This window comes from Ambystoma mexicanum, chromosome 4q (assembly GCF_040938575.1).
Source record: "Ambystoma mexicanum isolate Mex_15411 chromosome 4q, UKY_AmexF1_1, whole genome shotgun sequence".
NCBI classification, from domain to species: Eukaryota; Metazoa; Chordata; class Amphibia; order Caudata; family Ambystomatidae; genus Ambystoma; species Ambystoma mexicanum.
In genome coordinates this window covers 77326279-77347402 of record NC_090928.1, presented here as the reverse complement: position 1 = coordinate 77347402, position 21124 = coordinate 77326279, and positions in this window count along the sequence as shown.

The window sequence follows — 21124 nt, the reverse complement described above, 5'->3', positions numbered from 1 at the left end:
TCTGTGAGTTGTGACATTTACTCAAAACCAGCCTTACAGCTAAGAGGCATATACTATTTTACCAAAAACAGGGCAATGTACCCAACAAAAACGGGAAACCATGAACATACAGCAATATATCCCTTGCTTCTACCCACAAAGTTCCACTGACCTCTTTTAGAATCAGTGACCAGCAGAGCAGTGTCATTGGTAGGAACTTTAATAATATTACTGCATGATCTCAATAGGAATTTTAAGGGGATAGAAAATATTTTAATAAGCTTGAAATATCCCTAATTGCAAAACCAATTACTTTCTTAAGCCCTGAAAAATCTTTTGATTCCAAGTATGGAGTAAAATCATATCAGAGCCCTGATTGCAACCCTGACATAGGAAGTGAAATTACAGGGCACATAATACAGCCTATAGTTTTGCCCACCCTTGATCAACACAGCCTAGACAAAAATCAACAAGGTTTCTTCTGGCGCCCAATGAAGAAAATCACATATATTTGCCCTTTAAGGCAATAGCAGCAATGCTCACAGTTACATTTTCTGTACTTTCTTCTTTAACTCCTCTTACCCCTCTTCTGAAATTCACTGTTATCAGTTGAACAAGATGCATGGAGATGCTAGAAGCAATAAATTCAAACCCATTAATATATTGAAAAGTCCTCAGCAGCTGAGCATACAAAGAAATAGAAGGTGCTGTTTCCTAGGCTATTACTATAGTTTTCTAGCCTTGAGCAAACAAACACTTTTCCTTCACTATACAGTACTGCCAAAACATCTGATTTGTTTTTTGAAAGTTGCTGTTTTGTTCGTCATTGTTCTCCTGTTCCCTTCCACCCGTTCCCCTACCTGCTCCAGTGCTACCCTCCAATATTAGTTGTCAGGGCTCCGTAAAAAGTGAGGGATTATAGAAGTAAAACTCTAACTGGAATATTTGCATACCCACAATACTTTGCAAGCAAATCCAATTTAAAGCCTCATGATGATGTTATGTGCAGTTTAAGAAAATGTCATAAATCTGCATGTGCACAATTACTCTGAAGTGCATACAAGATTGTTTGCAATATACCCCACCTTTCAATTGTTGAGTATGTTTCGGCAAGTGCTCATTGAAACAATTTTTATATAGCAGAGAGTTGACATATAAGTTGTTATGTTCTATGGCCCATGGAACTCTGAACATTTTTAAATGTTGCAGATTGTGTGAAAAGCATTCTAGTTATCTGAATATTGTTTCCCTAATTGTATATATGAATAATGCCAGGCAGAGTCACTACCAATGATCCCTTATAGGCCAGGTAAATGATATTGCGAATGTTCCTCTCCAATCATAGGCTAATGTTAGCAATGCTAAAGTAGGAGACGCTGAGCATGAAATTTGCCTACTCAAAATCCTGAAAGAGGGCAGATTAATATTTGATTTTAATAATGCGTTAACTTGCAAGGGGGTCTCTTCAACATGATAGTGTGACATATGTACAAAGAATAGGAAGCATGGGACGAGGTTAAATATCCTAGTAACCTGCTTATTTACAGTCAGTACCCGATATTTGAGCGGACACTCGGGTTACCTAATGTGGGTAATGCTTTTACTAAGGCACCATGAGTAACAGAAATTCTTGTGCTGGAACGTTATTCATATTCTAACATAAACCAAGACTTGTATCTAAGTCTGGTGACCTTTTGCTGAGCTAAGGTAGTCAGAGTCAAGGTTGTCTGATAATATCTGAATGTGGCGTGGGGCGGAGTTCGAGTCACACAGTATATGTGTGGTAGAGTCAAGAATAGGATCCTGGGTGGGGAGGGAATACAATTTAGTTAATGTGTGCAGGCATATCTTAGTTATATCTTCTCTTCATGTAGTGTCTTTTTCATATTATTTTTTAACCTTGTGTGGGTGTATTCTATTTTTAGAGTTTTTAGGTTTTTAAGGTCAAGCTTGCATAGTAGGCAATGTCAATAGGTTACACCAGAATATCAAGAATAGTTAGTATAATTTAGCTTCATTTTGCGAGAGAGCAAATGTTAGGTACCTGCTTATTTGAATAGGTGGGAATTGTCTGTGTGCGCTGCTAAAAGTCTTCTGAGCGGCACCCAGAAGGAAGCTGGGCAAGCGCACAAGCGCCCAGCTTAGAGGGACGATTGCCCATGGGCTACTCATATGGCACCCATGGGTGTGGTATACCCTTGTATGCTTAATTTGTGTTTTTGGGCACCTGTGTGTTGCCATATGGGCTGGTGGCAGCTACATGCTGACTTGACAGTGACTCTGAGTGTCCTCCATTTTTGGGACACCCAGGCCCTGCAATAGGAATCAATGGATTCCTGGACTAAGGCAAGATGCCCACTGTAGCCTCCTCCCACTGTAGCCTCCTGGTTTCTGTTGCCTTTACACCTTGTTTCACAAAGTCCTGGAAAGCTCTGACTCTGTCCCTTTCTCCCTGACTGGCTGTTGGGTGGAAATAACCTATATTGTCAGACTGACTGGAGCCTTCCCAGGGACTGTGTGTTGTGGGTACACTTTTGGAGTAGGACATGTATGAATGGAGTCTGAAATCAACTCACATTCTGTGTTGGGAGTTTCTGGTTTTGGTTGTGTGACACAATGCATAGACCAGCCATGACTGAAACTGTAGTGAATGCAGTGTAGTGTTCTGTAAGGCTGGGTGCTTACTCCAATCCACTTTCTGTATTATGGGTGTCTGGTTTGAGTGAATGGCCTGCATGCTTGTGAGCCTGATTGGCTTCCTGCCTGAATGAATGCACTCGTGAATGATTGGCTGACTGAACCTGGCTCAGCCTTAGTGAATGGGGAAAAAAATGTGTATGTATAGGGACCCCTCACTCCCCAATTTGTTCAGAAGCTGAAGTCGAAGATGAAGCAAGAAGAAGCTGTTCCCTGGAACCCAGCTGTAGGAAGAAGTCTGCTGCTGCTACTCTTCATCAAAAACCAAAAGCTGCTGTCTTTTTCCAAGGACTGATCCAAGAGAGTTTGTGACCACTGTATGCCAGACTGCTGGGTATCACCCAGACAAGGAGGGTACATTGGCATAGTGCTGCTTGACACATCAAAGTATCTTTCAAGGGACATCCCTGACACAATATATGACCACTTTTCCATGCTGAAGAAGATCCCAATTTGCTGTGTGCAGAGGAAGGTCCATCGTGGGTTTTTCACCACCAAAATCCAAAGAAGACGTCCCAAAGGTCCAGCATTGGTGAGGGTCCGTAGTCTAGTTCAGTGGTCGTGCCCAGGTTGCCAGAAGCCACCCAGAGGTATATGCTGTGGCTGCAGAAGTCAGCAAACTGTGAAATCCTAAATCCTGATAGCTACTTCTGCCACTGCACCCATAGTCACTTAAAGGGATCAAAGGAGCCCAAGGGTCTTAAACTCTTTAGCCAGGCCTTTTTGAAGCCCATTGCAAGTTTCATCTTCGTGGGACATCCACAGCTGGAGTAGCGGTTCAACAATGGAGACCACTGTGAAGACCAAAAGTGCTGTTTTTCTGACACTGCCTGGTTTCTATTTTTCTCTTGGCCTGTAGATCCTAGTGACTCCTTCTTACAAAGGGGGTCAATTTTCGAGGGGTCTTGTCGAGTATAGCTTTGAAACTCCACCACTTCACCTGCCAATGCACCAATGGTACTGTGAAAAGGAAGCGCATCTTCCAGCCTCAGGAATCATCCAGGGGTACCAGATACGTCTTGAAGCCTGTTCTCATGTGGCATATCAGGTTCTTTTGGGTCGTGGGACCTGAAGATGTAAAGCAGAACATTATTGAACATTTATGCACTGGGCTGTAATAGACAAGATAAGGTACACCCCAACTTATCCCTTACAATTTGCCCAGGTAGGGGGATCCTTACACAGTATCACTATTTACCTATGAAGAAAGTATACTTCCTATGTTCTGCAACTAACCTGCCTTTCTTCTTGATCTATGAAGTTACACCTTGCTTAGCAATTTACATTCTTTTTAAAGACTGTCAGCAGTTGGTGCATTTTTTATGAATCTTAGTATTGTGTGGTACCACGTATAGTATATAGAGTATTGCCAGTATTAGAATAGTATTGCCAAAGCACAAAGTGTTATCATATATATGTATATATTTATTTCAACCTTATTTTATATAAAGAAGCTGTGTTATCACCTAACATAGTGTGTGGACATTCCTTTGTGGGGGCTTGGGGATTCACTGTACTTAAGAACCAGCCTGCATCTCCTCCTGAGAGCTTAAGCCTTCATTGCTCGTCCATAGCTACCATTTGCAGAACCTTGGCTGGGGTGCTCTGTGCCTCTACCCCAACCATATAGAGGGCAGAAATACAGATAACCCCCTCCAGTCTTTACACTAGTGGCAGCAGTTGGATCCCTGGTTTTAAGACTCTGGGCCTCATTACGACCCTGGCAGAATGGATTTAACGGCACCGGTAAAGGTGCCGGAGCCGTTAAACCCATTCTGCCCTATTATGAGGTCCCCTTGCAGGACCCGCTCTGGACGTCTGGTCAGACCAGAAGTCCTTTGCGGGTCCCGCGAGGGGACTAGCATGTTAACGGGCCCGTCATTAATGGGGCCATCGTTAACATGCTTCCCATCCCCATTCAGCCCTATCGGGGCTCAAATGGGAATGGGGATGGTCCGGGTCTGGGTTTTCTGAATGGGGAAATACCGGGTCCTCCAAAGTCAGAATGGCCCGGTATTTCCCCATTCAGGTACCACGGATTCGGACCCGAGTTTGGAGGCTACCTCCAAACTCGTAATGAGGCCTAAAGTGTGTAGAAGAAAAATAAGGGGGTTATCATACTGGTGATTGTTCCAGTACTACTGAAAGCAAACAAAAACATGTCATGATGATGAGCGTATACCCATGAGATCTCCTTAAGAGCTGTGTTGAGACATTACTTAGTTATGCCCAAAGAGGACATGAAAAATGTGATGTTAGAGTAGTATTGTTTTAGGAAAATATTGGTGTCTGATGATATAGGATATTGTGAAGGACATACACCCGGTTTCATTGTGTACATATGTTGGTTGTATTCCACACTCCTTATAGGAGACTGATGTGTAATTGGTGGTGTCAGACCTGTGGCTAAGTATGTATGTATTCCCGTTTCCTTGTAGGGGTGTATGGCATGTGTGTGAGTGGGGTTGGAACATGTTCTTGGCAGGAGTGAGGAGGAAGAAGTTGTTCTTTATAATTCATTCCTGTATCCTTTGGTGTATGTCCAAATGGTGAGTGGGTTGAGGGGTTCTAGCATTGGCCCTAGCCATGATCTATATCTGAGCGGAAGATGGGAAGGGGAGGTCCTGGCATTGTGCAAATCTAATGGCCCTGCCCAGCACAACGAAAACGAAGGAGGCCTGCAGAAATGTGGTGGTCGTTAGTGAGGAGTGAAAACTGCCACATATAGCAAAGCATGATATGCCATATCAGCACGTGGCAAGGCATAAGAAAGCCTTACAGTCCATACAAGGCAGAAACAACCAGGCACAACAACATGGTATCCTCCCCACACTCCTACCACTGACCTCTGCAGAAAGCGAGAGTTTCACTTTATCAAATTACCATTGCCATACTCCTCTCTCTGTCGCTCTTGTTTTTGTTTCTTTCTCTCTCTCTCTCTTTCTCAAATAGATAATTGTGTGCACTATGCAACACTGATTGGGGAATTGGCACAAGATGAGAGAAGACTGATTGGGGACTCCACTCATAATTAACAAAGTCTTAAGAGTTATGACAATTTTCTGTTCAGAATAGTTCAGCCTGCGATGTGAAAAACCCCAGGCACCCATTTCATTGTCCTTAGTTTGTGAGTTGGCAGGCTGAGAGATGTTTCAATGTTGTTCAGATACTGTGGCCAGTGGGTACTGACGACACTTTTGTCAGTAAAGAAAAATGCCTGTAGGGCAAAGAAAATTGTTTGGCAGGTGTCTGTCCAGCTATTGGGGCAGGTGGCATGATCCCTACTCGTGTGTTTGTGTGTCTGTGTGTGTGTCTTTAAAGAAATGGAAGTGGCTTAGAGAGGCTACAAGAATTTAAACCATGTAGTCACTAGAAATTCAAAAGCTCATAAGCACTGCTGATGGGCTATTAGTCCCATCTCCCAGCAGTGACTATAGATGCACATGTCAGAGCAGGGCCAGACCTGGACATAAAAAGTGAGCTGACGTCAGTGGCGTGATCATGCTTGTGGGTGACATTACTAAATTGGCACTTAACGTTCTGCCTGAAAGTTCAGTGAAAAATATTGCCTAGATCTAGGGAAAGGTTCTTCAGGACTATGTGCAGATGTGATAAAAAAAAGAAAGATAAGCTGGGAAATGCACAGAAACGTGATAGATCCTATACAGTGTTGGAAACAATAGGTAAACGGGCACGTCATAGTAATAGCCAGAGCTAGTGTGTATTCAAACATTAACTTAATTTAATGTTAATTTCATATTATGTGGATTCATTATTTTGCCACTTAAATTATGATGTGTGCTTGAGTGCAGTCAGTTACACAGATATCGTGTTGAATTAGGTGCACTAGGGAAGGCCCAGCAGGGCTGACCTGACAAAAAAAGCAGATCTCCATAACTGGTCCTAATTGGCAGTCCAACCAAGTTTCCCGGGGGCTGGGGTTTATTCGAAATCACTACGAAAGCATGCACCTGGGCCAGCCATATATCATTACGGAGGCCACGCAATCTCGCCTGTTGTCAACAAGTCCACGGTGTAATTCATGACTGCCTCCAATTATCTGTGGGAGATTTGCGGGCCTGGCTCAGTGAAGGCGGTTCCACATGGGCAGGCGGTTAATGAACAGATGGGTGTATAAACACTGGCTAATCTTTCCCACATGCAAACTTGACGAGTATCACCAGTGGCAGCTGTTTAAATTTCTCAGGATATTAATGGCTCCTAAAGAGTCAGGGCTAATCGAGTTTTTCAATGGTTCTGATAAGGTAAACGACCGACCAATGGGCACACTTTTCAGAAATGAGCATGGCTTTGCTCTGCTGGCTCATCTCTGACACGTGCATTAACATAATTTCATGCGGTGAAGGGCAGCTCTGGACTATTTGCTATGAAATGATGTGGAGGTCCGAGGCAGCACTCGTATAGTTCAATGCCATAGTCAGTGTACAATGGTCTGCATTGTTAGAACGCCACAGGGATTGTGGCAAGTGGCAAATCAGGCGAGTGGTATCGCATTGCAGTGGCTGTGTTTGAAGCACACATTTAAAAAAACACAGGTAATCTAGACAGCATCTACTGTAAAGCAACCATTTCAGTTCCTAACTAATAGTGGCTGCGGATGTGTGTAATGATACATTGCGAGACCACCCTTAACATGGGGAGTTCCTACCCTCCCCAATTAAGAATTGTTCAGCTTGCCCTTTCTATGACTCTGATAGAGCCACGCAGATGCCCCCCACCCCCCTGTGCCACCAATGAGCCAAGAACCAGGCCATGGTACAGAAATAATATATATATATATATATATATATATATATATATATATATATATATATATATATATATATATATATATATATATATATATGTAGTTATTTAATAATAGGTTCCTTGAATATTTGCACTAAAGGATTACACACGCCACCTTCCTTGTGGTAGAAAACAAAGCTTCAACACAAAACACACTTTTTCCTTTTTGTCTCAGGCACATGGAACACAGGCTGAAGAAACCGTTCAATCCTCTTGTTCCACAACCCCCTTTATCTCAAAATGTAGGACACCGTGGAACATTACCTGATCATGAGCATTAGCCTTTCTTGATAAGGTTTAGATTTAAAACAATTGCAACATTTTCTGTGTTCAAATGCAAATTCACGCATGAAGCACTTTGTATTTTTAGTTTCCCCTGCACACTCGAAATTGCTAGCAGTTTTGAAATCACAACATACTTTTGATAATGCTTTTGATTGATAGAAATCGTCTTCCTTCTTCACCCCAAAGCAATGCAACAGCTTTCTGCTATGTGGGTCACTTTTCTCCCTCTTAGAAAAGAGTGTGTAATTTTCAGTTAGAAATCAGACTATGTTACATTTAACACAGCACTTCCCTACCTGGAGTAAAAACCACAACTTCGGTCACATTCAGCACCCTTTTGCCTGTAGGTCAGATCTGGGGAGTGGTGACAGACAGGAATTTTTAGGCAAGGACACTGGTTTCCTTTAATGAAGTCTGGAGTTGACAAGAAAAATAAGTGTACCCAATTACTTTAAATGATTATAACTTAAATTAGCGCTAGGTAAGAGGCAGCAGTTTTCAAACTCCCCTGAGGTCCCCCTGCATCAATCTATATGGGAGTTAATTAAATTATTATTCAGTAAAATATACTACGGGACTACTAAGGCGGCCTCCCAACCCACGATTACGGGGAAGATATGAGTTCAAGCAGATCCCTCACACAACTGGTTCTACCGGACAAGCTACTTCGATTAAAAAGCTCTTTTTCAGTGCTCAGGAAAGTTAGCAGGGCTCCTCTTACAGGGACATGATAGGGACTTCAGAATCCACTATCATTCAGGGATATTTTCTAGGCTCAGTCACTCTATTCAGCTTCTGTCCCCTCTCCTGGTGTGGGTCCCAGCCAGCTTCAGAATATCCCAAATGCTGTCTTCCCAGGCAAAGTTAATCGTGCAGCAATTTGTTGGCCTTCCACTCAGATAATATTTAGGCAGTGATCTCAGGATTCACCCAGATGTGTTTTAGCCAAGTGTCCTTGAAATTTTCAGGCAGCTCTCCCCTTCACCACAGTGCGAGTAGTTTTTACCCTGTAAGCCACACCTCCAAAATATTAAAATTAGAAGGTAAGTTTATTGGTTCTGACTTTTCATTGGAGGTTTATCCCCTTTGCCTCCGCCCAAGGTCTAACCCCTCTCCTGCTGATAGGCTCTTGGAGTTCTGACTTTGAATTGATGTAATAACTGCTGGACTCTTATATTGCTAAGCATACAGAATAATAAATACACCAATAAGGATAAGTATTACCGACCTGTTCCGATGCCCAATTCGTGAAGATAGTGGAATAACCCTGATGGACTTCTCTCTCTTCTAATGCTACTAAATGGCCAGAAAGAGAGAAGTGTTACAGGGAAACCCTCTGACGAAGAAAACCCTGTCAGGTCCGGAAATACTCTTCGAGCTGCCAAACCCTGTCAGGTCCGGAAAGATCTTCAATCTGCAACGTTGCTAATCTCCAGAAATCTCAGGAATGTGTCTTCTAATTAGGGAGTAATAAGAAAGGGAGAGAAGTTAATGAAAGAGTTTGAAGTCTAAATCAGGTCTAGTTGAGAATTGAGTGAAGGCTAGAAATACCATCTGCGTGACAGCTCCGGTAGAAATGTGTCGATGTTCTTGTTCTGAGTGTTCTGGCAGTGAAAACTGTAATAATAGATTGCGGAATCAGAATAAAAAGGAAATACTAGTAGTCTTAAGGAGATCCTGTTGGATGTAAGAGAGTAGGAAATGCACCTGATGTTGTATCGTTTCCTGCCATGGATGTGAAGAAGATTTACAAAGATTCTGCTGCCCACTATGAACAACTGAGTAAAGGAATAAAGAAGGTTATGTCAGTACGTGAAAAGACTTTTAAACTGGAATTCAGAAGGCAAAGAAGGTTACCACGTACCCGAGCCTTAATCGCCCCATTAATTATATTGAGCTGAAATGATCCCAGAGCAGAAATACGCATCGGCGCGGCAACTTGAAAGGGAGCTAACGCGGCTTGAGAGGGGCAGCGGATCGCGTTCACAAAGACGTCTCGGGAAGAGTTATGTGTTGTCTTGATAGAAGATGCAGGGGTCTGTAAGAAAGAAGCAATATTATAAAGTGCAAAAGGAAAGGTTATAGAGACAAGTTTTCACGATAGCCTCAGAGCGAACTTACGAAGCGTTGTCTGCAAACAGTAGCAACGCATCCGAGCGTTGTTCCAGGAGGAACAAAAGCTGATCTCTGCTAAGGGGGTGGAGTCTAACAGCAAGCTAAGCCTTGCAAGACTGGAACACAGCAGTCATTTGCGCCCGCCATCTTGGTAGGAAAGATGGATGCCACATGAACACGGGACCAACAATGCCACAAAGACCACCGTCTCCTGTGGGATATTACAGTATGCCCCCTTCAAAGGGCTGAGTACCAGGCTTAACAGGATGATTCCAGTAAAAGCATGAACAGCTGAGGCAGGCTCCCATCAGTGCTCGGCTAGAGAATAACCACGCCAATCCACCAGATACTGCAGCCGACCCCGATGATAACGGGAGTCAAAAATCCCAGCCACCTCGAACGCGGAGCCAGTAGGAGTGGCAATCGGAGGAGGACGAGCAGCAACAGACCATGCAAAATGATCAGATACATCTTTCTTAAACTGAGAGATGTGAAACACTGGGTGAATCCTAGACCAGGAAGACGGCAACTGAAGACGAAATGCAGAAGTACAGAGAAGGGACTAAAAACCCGTGAAGAGAGCTTCGAGGGTACCAAATGCCGAGGGAGAAAACGAGAAGCCAGCCAGACCTTATCACCTGGAACCAGTAGCGGGGCAGGGGAGTGGCGACGGTCTGCCATTCACTTGACTCGTTCCTGAGCTTCCAGGAGAGAGGACCCTGCAGAATGATGACCAGGTTGAATGTCCTGAAGAAGACTGTCGACATCAGGAAACAACGAGACAGATGAAGGACCAATAGGGAAAAAGGTAGGATGGAAACCGTAAGTGCAGAGAAAAGGACTGGTAGCCAGAGAAGCATGACGAGAGTTGTTGTAGGCAAACTCTGCTAAGGGTAACAATTCAGTCCAATTATCTTGGGAAGCAGATATGTAACAACGGAGGTATCCCTCTAGGGTCTGATTGAGGTGTTCGGTCTGGCCGTTAGTTTGAGGATGAAATCCCGAGCTCAAGGCACGTGTAATGTTGAGATGCTTGCAGATCTGTTCCCAATACCTAGAGGTATACTGTGGTCCCCAATCCGAGATGATAGTTTCTGGGAGACCATGTAATGAAAATATACGATTGATAAATATCCGAGCCATCTGAGCGGCGGTTGGCACTTTAGGTAAAGGAACACAATGGGCCATCTTAGTAAAATAGCCAATGGTCACCATGACTGTGTTACACTTATCAGAAACTGGAAGGTCAATGATAAAATTGGTTGAAATTATCTGCCACGGGCGGACTGGAACTGGCATCCTGGTCAGAAGGCCCAGAGGATGACAGCGAGGAGACTTGTTTTGTAAGCAGACGGAGCATGCTGAGACATAGTCCTGAACATCTTTAGAAAGCCCCGGTCACCAGAAATGACGTTGAACCAGTTCAGTTGTATTCGCAATCCCTCGATGGCCAGCAATCCGAGAATCATAACACAATTGAAGGACCGACCTTCTGAGGGTATCAGTCGGAATAAACAGTCTCTGACCAAGGTAGGCATAGCCCCGTGAAAGGGAGAGTCCCAACGTTCTAAAAGTATTGGGATCATCCCTTCGTAAGCGAAGGTTCCCTCGGAAATGGATTCAAGAAAGTCAGTACTCACATGAACAAACCGAGCTTTGGGAAAAAAAGGACTCAGTCTGAAAGGGAGAGGAACTGATGGACTCCTTTCTAGATAATGCATCGGCCCTAAGATTCACCCTGCCAGGGATGAAGGTGAAAACGATGTTATAGGGAGAAAAAAATGAGCCCAACAGGCTTGTCTGCTATTCCGGGTCTGGGCATACTGCAAGGCGCGGAGATTGTGATGATCTGTCCAAACTTCCACAGCATGAGCAGCCCCTAATAATAGGTGCCTCCACTCTTCAAAGGCTTGTTTAATGGCTAGAAACTCTTTTTCAAGTACTGTGTAGTTAACCTCAGCGGGCGACAAAGTTTTAGATAAATATGCTACCGGGCATTCTATGCCATGCTCGTTTTCCTAAAGGAGGACAGCACCAAGAGCGTGATGGGAGGCATCAGATTCCACTATGAATTTCTTCCCCTGTTCGGGAGTTATCAGAATGGGACCGGTGGTAAAACGCTCCTTCAGTACGGCAAAGGCTCTTTGAGCTTCGGCAGACCATTCAAAGAGAACTCCTTTCTTAAGGAGAGCAGGCAGAGGCAAAATTACTTCCAAAAAATTGAGAATAAAACGCCGAAAGAAATTGGCAAAACCCAGTAAACGCTGTAATTCCTTGACACTAGCAGGAGCTGTCCAGTCCAAAATAGCAGAGACCTTGCGGGGTTCCATGGAAAATCCTTGGGCAGTGGTAATGTAACCCAGGTAAGTCACCTTATCTTGGTGAAACTCACATTTGTCCAGTTTACAGAACAAATGATTGTCCAACAACATTTGCAAAACCTTCTTGACATGCTCGACATGATCACAGGTTGAGGAAGAGAATATAAGGATGTCATTGAGGTAAACAATGACCGAATGAAGTAACAAGTCAGAGAATATATGGTCCATGAATCGATGGAATATGGCCGGGGCATTGGCCAACCCAAAGGGCATCACACAATACTCATAATGTCCGAATGGTTTACGGAATGCGGTCTTCCACTCATCCCCTCTTTTGATCCGGATCAGATGATAAGCACCACGCTGATCAAGTTTCGTGAAGATGGTGGCCCCTTTGACTGCTTCTAAGATATCCGGAATTATAGGCATCGGAGCGATCTGGAACTGTGATCCTATTTAATCCACGGAAATCTATGCAAGGTCTTAGATCAGAGGTGTCTTTCTTCGGGACATAAAATAAGGAAGCCCCAGCCGGAGAGGTTGTTTCAACAATTAATCCATTATGGATATTCCTTTGGAGATATTCTTTAAGTACTTTCTACTTGTCGTAACTTGACTCGTTGTGAATAATATATGGGCCTCTGTCCCCAAGTTCCACACGGAGAGAAGAAAAATCAATCCCCGTGCGAGCCTTGAGGCCACAGGTGGTTGTTGTTGTTTCGCAGGAACAGACGCCTCTGAGGACCCCAGAGCTGTGGAATGAATTAGGTATTAGTACAAACAAACACAGTACTATCAACAATGTAAGTGTTGTTGAAATAGGTCTTACCCAAGGGTTATATTCTAACTGCCAGTAACTCAGAGGCTGTGGTGCAGGGAAGCGTTGGTAATCCTTCAAAGTCAAGACACCAGAAACTCAGCGCTGGCTACCACCTGAGGATTCTTGGAAGTATTCTGAAAAACTGTTGTAACATAGCAGTTCGAGGAACTCTGCAGAGCATAGAATACTTGACAAAGCAGATAAGGATAATCCAATCAATCCATGAAACGTGAGCTAAAGTCAAAAGGTCTGTAAATCCAAGCAGAAACCAAATGCCAAATCCAAGGAACAAGAAAACCCAGTCCGTAATCCGTAAGCTTGAGATCTGTAACCAAATGAATCCAACGTGAATCGAAAACGCCAAACAGTGTCGCGAAACAGCTGTGAAGCGACGAGTGATCCATAGTGCGTCGCTTTTATACCTGCCGACTCCTGGTCACGTGAGTGGAGCTCAGGGTACGTGACCGAGTGTTCGGCCTGGAACCAGGAAGTAGTTGTCGATTACTCTTGCTCCAGCCCTCTCGCAATCTCCATGGCAGTTACCAGCAGAAACGAGGGAACAAATAGTATCGCCCTCTGACAGAGCCTGGAAGTTGGTGATGCTTCCCTTGCACCACAGGTAGCATGTTTATGTGAAGGCTGACTGTGATTCTCGCTGTGTTATGTGTCAGAGAATCACCACGGGTATGAGTGTTCTGTAAGGCGGTGTGCTTGGTGTGCCTGACCTTCCTACTGCGCATGACACTTCTCTTTCGTCAGAGAGAACGTACATGCGTCCAAAAGGAATAGGTGCATCAGGGAATAAATCTATGGCGCAGTCATCCCGACGGTGTGGTGGAAGTTCAGCATGTTCTGTCTCAGAAAAAACCTTGTGGAAGGAGTGGTATGGCTCCGGTATCTCTTGAACCTGGTTGAGAATGGTCATACTGCACTCTAGGCGAGGAGGTGAGGGTATCGAATGAAAGCCCACTGCTCCGCCAGAGAGACAATGGGAAAGACAATGTTCGGATCCCAAAAATAGGGTTCCTGCGGTCTAATTAATATAGGGATTGTGAATCTGGAGCCATGGTAGTCCTAATATAACATGGAAGTGAGCTGTATGAATAATGTCTAGTTGAATTGTCTCAGTATGCGAAGCAATGTTCATTAGTAAAGGTACAGTTTGTTCTTTTATCGGACAGGAGACTAAAGGGCTACCATCAACAGATTCCACTGGAACGGCCACAGACTTGACTGAACGAGGAATACCGTGGTTTGAAACCCATAAATCATCAATAAAGTTCCCGGCAGCACCACTATCCACTAAGGCAAGGACTTCAACAGATTCTTGCGAACTAACAGAAAAAATAAAGTTGAGAGTAACCAAATGGTGGCCCGGGAGTTCAGTGAGAAGAGAGGAATAATGTAAAGAAGAGGAACCATTTATTGACACCCCAACCATGGTTCCCCTGACAGAAGGGAGCGAGCGTTTCCCTGACTTCTAAAGTGTCTTCTCAGAGGAGCGATAGGACAGTTCTGTAGTACATGATCTTTAGAGCCGCAATACATGCAGAGACCCTGGGAACGACGCCGGGTGATTCCTCCACTGATAATGGACCTTGTGCTGAACCGATTTGCATACGTTCATCGTAGGCCTGAGGTTTAGAAGCCGGAAGAGAATAGTCAGGAAGAATGCATAAACCCTTATTCTTCCGCCATTCCCAATGTCTTTCTTGCAACCTGTAATCCATCTGCATAACTAGGGAAATGAGTTCTGCCAAATTGGGAGGTCGAGCCACCTGTGAGACTTCATCCTTTAATTCTTCATTCAAGCCACATCTAAATAGAGTTATTAAGGCATCGTCGGCCCAAGCCGTGCCTGCGGCTAATTGCTTAAATCTGGTTTTGTATGTTAATAGATCTTGGGAACCCTGTCTGAAGTCTAATAATTGCTCCTGAGCTGAGACAGTAATCTCTTGTCTGCCGAACATAGCCTTCAGACTATTTACAAATGCAGGATAGGCATCCAGAAGGGGGTTATTGGTTGTAACCAAGGTGTAACCCATGCCAAAGCAGGCCCAGTAAAATGGGTAATCATATGGCCTACCTTATCACGGTCACTATGAAAACAGGCTGTTTTAAAAGTGAAATGTACAGCACAAGATTCCAAAAATTATTTCAGTTTGTGGGGGTTCCCATCAAACTGCTCACCTGGTAATGGACCGGGAGGTAGCTCAGAACAGCTGGGAGCCCTTCCAACATACTGTCTTAAGACAGTGTTTTCCTGTTTGAGTGCCTGAACCTCTGCTGTTAGTGACTGGACAGCAGCCAATAGTTGTTGCTGTTGGGCTGGATCCATCTCTGAAAAATATGAATTGGCGTAGCTATTATTCTTCCACTCTTCCTATTTCCTTTTGGCGTTGCTAACTGTAATAACTGATGGACTCTTATATTGCTAAGCATACAGAATAATAAATACACCAATAAGGATAAGTATTACCGACCTGTTCCAATGCCCAATTCGTGAAGATAGTGGAATAACCCTGATACACTTCTCTCTCTCCTAATGCTACTAAATGGCCAGAAGGAGAGAAGCGTTACAGGGAAACCCTCTGGGGAAGAAAACCCTGTCAGGTCCGCAAATACTCTTCGAGCTGCCAAACCCTGTCAGGTCCGGAAAGATCTTCAAACTGCAACGTTGCTAATCTCCATGAATCTCAGGAATGTGTCTTCCAATTAGGGAGTAATAAGAAAGGGAGAGAAGTTAATGAAAGAGTTTGAAGTCTAAATCAGGTCTAGTTGAGAATTGAGTGAAGGCTAGAAATACCCTCTGCGTGACAGCTCCGGTAGAAATGTGTTGATGGTCTTGTTCTGAGTGTTCTGTTAGTGAAAACTGTAATAATAGATTGCGGAATCAGAATAAAAAGGAAATACTAGTAGTCTTAAGGAGATCCTGTTGGATGTAAGAGAGTAGGAAATGCACCTGATGTTGTATCGTTTCCTGCCGTGGATGTGAAGAAGATTTACAAAGATTCTGCGGCCCACTATGAACAACTGAGTGAAGGAATAAAGAAGGTTATGTCAGTACGTGAAAAGACTTTTAAACTGGAATTCAGAAGGCAAAGAAGGTTACCACGTACCCGAGCCTTAATCGCCCCATTACTTAAATTGAGCTGAAATGATCCCGGAGGAGAAATACGCGTCGGCGCGGCAACTTGAAAGGGAGCTAACGTGGCTTGAGAGGGGCAGCGGTTCGTGTTCACAAAGACGGCTCAGGAAGAGTTTTGTGTCGTCTTGATAGAAGATGCAGGGGTCTGTAAGAAGGAAGCAATATTATAAAGTGCAAAAGGAAAGTTTAGAGAGACATGTTTTCAGGATAGCCTAGGAGCGAATTTACGAAGCGTTGTCTACAAACAGTAGCAGCGCATCCGAGCGTTGTCCCGGGAGGAACAAAAGCTGATTTCTGCAAAGGGGGTGGATTCTCACAGCAAGCTAGGCCTTGCAAGACTGGAACACAGCAGTCACTTGCGGCCGCCATCTTGGAAGAAAAGATGTATGCCACATGAACATGGGACCAACGATGCCACAAAGACCACCCTCTCCTGTGGGATATTACAATTGATGGACAGAGGTACACACCTCTGTATCATTTACAGTTTTTTACATGTCAGTTTTTGCACTCAAAAAGTCTTAAGTGGCAAAACTTTGATTTTACAAATACACACAACAATATCTATACATTCTAATTATGTTATTCATGGTGGGTTCATTAAAATGTTTCCAGTGTCGGCAGGCCATTTAATCACTATTAATACAAGTTAGTGTCTCCAAACTTTACAGACAGTTACATGATTCACAATTCTACTACCTCCTCGAGTTTCGGTCTTGTGACCATTTCTGAGAAGCTACCATCATATTTTGGATTGTAACTTGAGTGGAAAGTTGTGGCAACAAAATCGCCTTGGAATAAGTTTTAAAATGACACCCGAATGGCCTCTGTGTGACCTATAAATCCTGAAAAAATCCCTAAAGTATGATTCTGCATACACTAATATTGGCATCTCTTAATTATATGCATTTGTTTCAGTTCCTTTGTCCTCTCTGTTTTATTTCTCTTGAAACATGTGTCCAGACTGCTCTGTTCTCTCAGTGTTGACTTAAACCTGGAGTAAAATGATCACTCACTCTTGTGAAGTCAAAGGCTGAGCTAATGGATACTTAAGAGTTTTTATCTCAGTGGCCAGATGGGTCTCTGGCCTCATGTGAACATCTTAATTGCAGGCCACCTTCAAGCCAGTCCAGGGATACTCCACAACACTTCTTGAATTTGGGGTATTTCAGCAAGTTCATTCCACTTAATAGCAGTCTCTCTGTTTATCCAACACACCAATGAAAGGGTCCGTCATGCGGGAACACTGCTCCTCCGATACCTTGAATCTTCAAAGTAATTGTCTTTCAGATTGAGAGGTGGAAAGTCACTTTCACATTCAGGGGAAGAGTTTTAACACTGACACAAGCCTTCTGTGCTTTGAATAATAGAAATACTTGCTTTCCATGGAGAATAGTTCTTACATTTTTCTGGGTTTCCCTTTGGAATCAGTGTCTTTCCCTTGATTTGAAAACAGTATTTTTCATGTTGCAGCTGAGGATGAAAGGCTGCCTTCTTGTCTGCCGTCAAACAATATGACTTCCCAGTTCATTTCTGCAGTTTGATTTTAGTTTTTGCATATTCCTTGTTTCACCTGCAGAAATACATACATGTGAATTCAACAGGCGCCTTGACTGGGTTAAAGTTTAGAGGCTGGCTTTTCATTCTGCCAGTGTGCCTTTCCATGACAACAAGATATTCCTGCACATTTTGGGCCTACATGGCCTTTTAGTTCTCGTCATCCTTGGGATGTCATTAAACCTCACACATCCTCCCGAGCTCTTTTCTCACAGTGACCCTCCTGGGAAAGAGCAGGCCAGAGTGGGGTTTTCCTCAGAAGTCATCTTTCCATAGAGCACATCCTGCTCATTTGTCTTCCTCAAGGACTAGGTGCTCTGTTCTCCACCTCCTTGTTTTTGTATTCCAGGGTATGGTTGTGTAACCCTTCCCTCTTTCTTTTTTGTTTTGGTTCCTTTCCTCATTCCATGGGGTCCTGCCCAGACACCAATGCTTCCATTCCCCAGGCTGGAAGGTAAGGAGATTAATTGTTCTACATATAGGAGTAAAATGAGAGGTTAAGTATTTTTTACAGAACTTATATCACCGGAAAAATTTACATTGAATTTGAGAAACAACATTACATATAAATTGATATTACATTACGTCTAAGATACATTTACCACATTTTAATTGCCATTTTAACATTTCCGATTAATATTGATTAAACTACTCAACTGTTATATCTATTTTAGTTTCAATCCAGGGTTTTAATTCTTACCTTTCATTCCTCAGATGGTTACTCGACCCTAACTTCATTGGGCTCCTCAATCAGTTGTAAAGCTTGTCTGGAATGACAGCTTTTCAAATGATTGACATGGACCCATTTCTCTTCTGTCTGTTCTCCTTTTGGGATGCAGATCTTATAGGCAACAGGTGATAGTTTGTCTACAATTTCAAAGCTCCCATGCCAAGATGGAAGACATTTCTGATCCTTGGTCTGATTCCTCTGCCAATTGTACAGGTAACCTTGTCATCTACCTTGTAATTCTTCTTCGTGGTCGTTAGATCATAGTAGGATTTCATTTCTTCAGCCAACTTTTCTAAATTGCGCTGCGCATAAGCAAAAGCATGCTGGAGGTGCTTTGTTAGATTTTAAATATACTCATAAATGGTGGATGCATTTATCAGTGTCTGCTCCTGAGTTCTATAGTGCAGATGCTAAGGTAACAGCATTTTTCTTCTGGTCAGAATCTCAAATGTAGACATTTTTGCTGCAGAAGATGGTGTAGACTAATAGCCATCAGGACAAGCAGTAATCAAACGTCCCAACAGGGTCCAGATTCTGCCACAACCTTCTTGAAGATGTTCACAATCATCTTGTTGTATCTCTCACCCACCTTCCCGCTCTCAAGGCCAGGCGGTAGGCAATGTGGCATTTTCTTTTTATCCCTACAATCTCCTATATCTTCACCATCAACTCACTGGTAAAATTACTTCATCAGTCTGACTCAATCCTTTATGGGAGGGCAAAACGAGAGAAGATGTAGTTGATCATTAGCACGGCAGCAGGAAGATGTTCTACCCACTTTGTAAACAAACATGTTACACTCAACATGTACTTGTTTCTCCTAGAGGAGCGAAATACTAGCCCGAAGAAATCAACTTTCAAATCTGACCAAGTCAGTGTCATTCCCCTGTTCTGTAGAGGAGCTCTGTGTGTGAGTGAGCTGGGTTGAAACTGAGCATGCACGAGACACCCCTTTATATAAATGTCGAGGTCCTGGCCCATGTGGGGCCAGTACGCAATGTCACGCAAGATTTCCATTGTCGTATGAAACCCAATGTAGAGGAGCAGATGCATGCCTCTGCAGGAAACCCTGCCCCCCGACCCACCATTTGTTGGAGACCTGAGATTGTGCTTTGTTTGACACCAGCAGTTGTGCCAATACCGCAGTGTGTGTTCGAAAGAAGATACCCATTGAGACAACTGTGCTGAATGTATCCCCGAAGTGATGACAACCTCACGGAGAAACTCAATGGGACCATCACAGAATCGTCTTTCTGGACCTCCATATATACAGAACCGGCGATCAACTCAAGACCGAACTGTACAAAAAACCAACTGACTGAAACACCTTGCTCCATTTCAACAGCTACCACCCAGGAGGCCTCAAATATAATTTGCCCTATGGCCAGTTCCTGCGCATCAGGAGGAATTGCATGGACTCAGGCAAATTCACCAAACATGCCGAAGACCTACAGAAAATATTGACACAAAGAGGGTATCCACGAAAAGCCATAAAAGATGCCAAAAAAAGAGCAGCCAACACTCCTAGAGATGTTTGCCTCGAGACCAAAACCAAGAGCAATCTGGATCGTCTGGTCTGCGTGACCACCTTCAGCCCACTGAGCGACCTGATACAAAAAAACATCAAAAAACACTGGCACCTGGTGAAGAATCCAGGTTCTCTGGAAAGAAAACCATGCTTTGCCTTAAAAAAGAACAAAAATCTGAAGGAATCGTTGGTTCACACTTTCAAAGAAACCAGTACACCCACGAGCACTTTGTGGACCTAACCGCCTGTACAAGGTCACTATAAGTGTGGTAACTGCATTGCCTGTACATTCACCATGCAAAAACAGGTGTTTGAATACAAAACAGTCAGGCGGACCCTAAGAGATCATACCAATTGTAACAGCAAATGTGTGATTTATGTCATTGAATGCCCCTGTGGGCTATTATATGTTGGCAAGACCATCAGGGCAATAAAGATGCAGATTTCGGAACATCGATCCTGCATCAGGAACAGTATCCCTAACAAACCTTTGGTGGAACATTTTGTCAAGAAAGAACACAAGGACACAGACCTCTGTTGGTTTGTATTACAAAACCTAAAACCTACACTAGGAGGAGGAGACATCAATAGAACACTCACCCAATTAGAGCAAAAATGGGTACACAGGCTAAACACAGTGAGGGAGGGATTAAACATCTCTGTAGAGTGGAAATCCTTTTGTAGACATTGGGTCCCACACTTACACCATGCATACAATGAATGGAAAATAATGTTAGGCAATTGTACCACACTCTGCAACAGTGATTGTGCTTATCCATGCATTTTTGCATGTACTACGTGCTAACATCAAGTACCCTGCATGCTGTTTGATGTGCCAGAGATTTTCAAAACATTTTCTAATCTTCAGAAGCATGACACCAGTGCACAGCTCCTGTGGCCTTGTGCATACTTACTGCTCCACCACACAGGCTCCCCTATAGCAAAGCCTGAGGCATTGTGAGCCTTGAAGAGGACACCACATGGCCCCACTCCTCTCTTAGGACCATTAAATAAATAATCAGTGCGTATTAATTATACATTTAGCACTCTTAGTACAGACCGCTATGTTGCCATGGCAATGCGTCATAAACATCCCGTTTTAAATCCACCAATTTTCATAACTAATGTAAGGATG